We start from the raw sequence: 4,764 nt of genomic DNA, 5'->3' as shown, positions 1-4,764 counted from the left end.
ATAGAACCTCCCCAAATCCTCAACTGACTTCCTGAATTGCAAGTCTTCTGCTATTCCCCAATAAACTCAATTTCTGGTCATTTGAGCTTGCCTCAGTTTACTTCCTTTCTTCGGTTGACACTACAAATAAGTAAGAGATGTGCCAATATCTGCATGCTTTCCCAGGGATGCATGTGGGCACTATGAAGCGGCCATGAACTCAACAGCAAGTGGGCATGATGGACTCACCTTCATGAGCCAATGCGCATAGCCATCAAAGATAGATACTATTATCCTACATGAGAAATCTTAACCTGTGAGCCAGGGTAAGAGTCCCAACCTCTTCAGTTAGTGGAGGAGATGGACCGGAATCCACAGTCTAGGACTAGAGTCTGCGCTGACCACTCACGGAGACAGGATTCCTGCATTCGTCATAAACACAGGGACACAGTACTGCAACATCAGGAGGGCACATCCATGGAAGGTTTAATGTGCATTGGGGGCATGCAAAGTGAGCAGCCTATTATGATACAGATTAGGTCCTCTGAGAGAGAAAATGCAGACACTGATGGTAAAGGAAGGTTTCTGAGGAGTGACATCTTATTCTGGAAGAGAGTAAAACGAACTAGGAAGTAACAGTTCAGGAGCAGAAGCAGGAGCACTCACTCAGCCCCAGGGACCGACAGAGAAACGGAGAAGCACTTCTGCATGTGAAGAATGGGATATGGAGGAACAAAAAGGGAGAAGCATGAGCGTGTTGAAACAGGAGGCAGGTCAGGGAGGTCCAAGCAATCTGGTTTTCACTCTGACAGAAAAATCACTGAGAAGTTTTATGTAGGAAAACGATACAGTCAAATGCACATCACAGGTCTCTCAACTGCCGGCACTGGTACTGGATACTCTGTTGGGGGAGGGGCCCCGTGAAGTGCTTGACTGTCTCCACTCACTAGATGCCAGCTGCACCCCTCCCCACAATGTGGTGACCAAATGTGTCCTCAGACACTGCCAGTCATACACTGCACTGAGAACCACAGTTCAGGAGCCAAGGCTGAAGACCCAAGACTATAATCGACAAGGTGGGTGTGATAAGAAGGCGAGTGACAGCTGAGCTGAAAGGTGATTCTTCCTGATTCCTCTCATATAATGTGGCTGCACAACCTAGGCATCCATTTCCACACAGAATGCTCCAAGCGCACCTTGTGCAAACTCCTCTCCACCTCTCAAACCCGCGTCACCCACCAGTGTCTATTTATTTATTTTTTGAAATATTTATTTATTTTTAGGATTCATTTTCTTTACATTACTCTATTGGTTTTGCGATACATCAACATGAATCCGCCATGGGTGTACACCTGTTCCCCATCCTGAACCCCCCCTCCCACCTCTCTCCCTGTACCATCCCTCTGGGTCATCCCAGTGCACCAGCCCCAAGCATCCTGTATCACGCATCGAACCTGAACAGGCACTGATTTTAAATTTCTTCAATCCATTCTCCATTCTGCCATCAGAATATTTTTTTTAAAATAAATGCCAATCTGTTTATGGCTTAACTACTCAAAATTATTTAAAAGCATCAGCAGGATTACACAAATGTCCTTGTTTACACATCTGGACTCCTTTCTACCCATCAGTCCCCCAGCTACAGTCCAGAACCACCTGTTCTGGATGCATGGTCAATCTGCATCTCCATGCAGAGCATCCACACACTTCTCCTTTTACAGACAGTCCCAGTGGTCAACTCCTTGAGGACCCTCAGGTCCAGACCCGAGTACTATCTCCTGAGCTACAAGGAGACTCAGTCAACTCTCCCTCTTGCTCCCCTACTGTGCATGCCTCGATTGGGGATCCCAAATACAACAATGGCATATATCGAATATTTACATATTGTGCAAAATAGTTTACTTGTTTTCATGCTTTCTTCTTACTCCTAATACTATATTATTCCTCATTTTACAGAAGGAACAAACGGTGAGAAATGAAGCCATTTACACAGCAAAGTCTTCATAGTTAAGTGGAAAATTCAGGGCTTAACTCTAGGGTAGTCTGATTAGCAGCTACTTCAACCACTAAGCTCTAATAATTTGTTTCTATGTTTTACTTGGAGAAATCAATGGCACCGCACTCCAGTACTCTTGCCTGGCAAATCCCATGGATGGAGGAGCCTGGTAGGCTGCAGTCCATGGGGTTGCTAAGAGTCAGACACAACTGAGCAACTTCCCTTTCACTTCTCACTTTCATGCACTGGAGAAAGAAATGACAACCCACTCCAGTGTTCTTGCCTGGAGAATCCCAGGGAAGGGGTAGCCTGGTGGGCTACCGTCTATGGGGTCACACAGAGTCGGACACGACTGAAGTGACTTAGCAGCAGCGGCATGTTTTACTTAAGTCAGTTCAAGTCAGTTGAGAATAGAGGCTTTCTTTTAATCTGTATGTCCCTGGTAACTAGGGGTGGGGTAAGAGAAAACAGGAGAAGCTGAAAAAGCAAATGGAAGTCCTTGTTATATATCAAGACCCTGACGTAAATGAAGAGGATCCATGTATAAAATAAATAAGCTACAAGGATATAATGATCAACACAAGGCATATAGCCAATACTTTATAATAACTATAAATGGAATATAACCTTTAAAAACCATACACCACTATGTTGTACACTTGAAATCAATTAAATATTATATATCAATTATATCTCAATAAAAATTAATAAATTAGAACAGAAAATCAGTAGATATCTTGGTGTTCTTACAAAATATGTCTTAGAAACACATACTTTTTTTTTTCAGTTCTGTTCAATTCTGGACACTAAAGTTCAAGGTGCCAGCATGGGCTCCTTATCTGGTGAGAGCCCTCTTCTTCCTGACTATTGGTTGGTGCCTTCTGCCTGAGTCCTCACATTAAGATACTAATCCCATTTGCAGCAACATAGATGGAGCTAGAAATTATCATTCTGTGTGAAATAAGTCAGACAGAGAAAGAACTATCACGTATATGCTAAATTTAAAAAGAATTGAAACAAATGAACTTATTCATGAAACAGAAACAGACTCACAGCCTTAGAGAATGAACTTAAGGTTATCACAGGGGATGTGTCAGGGGGAAGGGATAGTTAGGGAATTTGGAAGAGACCTGTACACACACGCACAAAGCTTACTTTCCTGCACCTCTGGAGGGGTCTGCACACCAGCCTTCCATGTCTTTCGGTTTTGTGTCCGTAGTGCCAGTGTTGGAGTTTGAACTTTTCGAGACACTCCCAACTGCTGGCTTCACGGAGTGTCCCTGGAAGGGCTGGGCTTCCAAAGACAAGGGATATTTTTCTTTCTCAGTTGACAAACCAAGGAAAGGATGTTTTCTGGGTCCCTGGGGACAGCAGGCACCCCAGAAGTGGTGGCCCCGTGTCCCAGCATGCAGGGGCCGGGTTGTTGCCACCCCCTCCTCCTCTCTCCCTGGAGGAGCCAGTGGCCCGGCCTGCCTTGGCCTCCGCATGGCCTTGGGTAGCTCTCACTGCTTACACCAGGTTCACCCGCATTCAGCGGCAGATTCATTTGACCTCCACAACCTGGAAGGAAGCTGGGTAAAGTGTCATTTCTACTACCCAGAAGAGGAAACAGGTGACTGGCCCCAGGTCACATGGCCCATTCATGCCAGCACCCAAAGCCTGGTCTCCAGCTCTCATTCCTTGAACGTCGTTCAGCTTCTCTAGCCAAGAAGGAGGACTCCCTGGATGAGCGGGTGTTTGGGGCAGGGGCTGCCTTGTGTGCCCAGGCTTCTTGCTCAGCAGCAGGCTAGCCCTTCACTGGGTATCTCAGAGCTGGGAGGCACTGTAGAGACCACTAGCTCCGGATCAGCGCCCCAAGGCGGCCAGGCTGGCCAGCGAGACCCAGCAGACCGTGTCATTTCCAGCCCTCCTGCACCTGTCTTCTCCTACTGGTGTCGGGGGTTGCACCTCCTTCCTCTGGGAGCGGCAACAGCTCTGGTGCGCAGCGAAGACAAGATTCCTCTGGCAGGCACTGACCCTCCCTGGTCCCCTGAGGTCCTGCTGGATGGGAGGCGCTCGCAGTCGGACGTGCACCTAAAGGGAACCAGGTGGTACCTCACTCGCTCCAGAGTTCCCGCGCTACTCCCCTGTTCGCTGTTCCCCGGAGGGAAGCCGGCCGGGTTCAACCCCCTGCCCCGCCAGCCCTAAGTCCGAGCGCGCCTCTGAAGCCTTGGTTTCTTCGGAGCCCTGAGCGCTGCGTGTGCAGAAGGGATCCCGGCTCTTCTTTCTGGAGGGGCGGGCTTTGCACGCGGCGTGCCCGCAGTTTTCCGCGCCCCGCAAGCTCCTGGGGAGAGCTGTGGCTCCGGACCCAAGATGCGCGCCTGCCCGCCCGCTTCTCAGCTGGGTTTCCCATGGTCCAGCCTGTCGGCGGGCAGAGAGAAGGCTCGACCCGGAGCACCCCACTCCCGGTCGGGCACACGCGGGAGGGGGCGGCCCAGCGGGCTGATTAGACAGGATCCAAGCAGGAAGTCTTGGTCCCCACCCTGGGCGGCCGACCCACTCCACGCGGCCTGGGCACCTGTACGCCCGTCCATCCATCCGTGTGTCCCTCGGTGCGGCGACCCCGGGAGGCCAGGATGGGGACCGGGGAGGCTCCGTCCGCGACGCCCCCACCCGCAGGCCAATCTGAGGCGGCAGGCGGGGCGGCTGCGCGCGCGCGGCCCAAGATAAGAGGCCAGGTGAGCCTACCTGCGCCGCGGGCGGGACGCGGGGCAGCGCGGAGCGGACCGGAGGCGCGGCGGTCTGGCGGC

This window comes from Budorcas taxicolor, unplaced genomic scaffold (assembly GCF_023091745.1).
Source record: "Budorcas taxicolor isolate Tak-1 unplaced genomic scaffold, Takin1.1 scaffold1558, whole genome shotgun sequence".
NCBI classification, from domain to species: Eukaryota; Metazoa; Chordata; class Mammalia; order Artiodactyla; family Bovidae; genus Budorcas; species Budorcas taxicolor.
Note: the sequence above shows the minus strand (reverse complement) of the source record.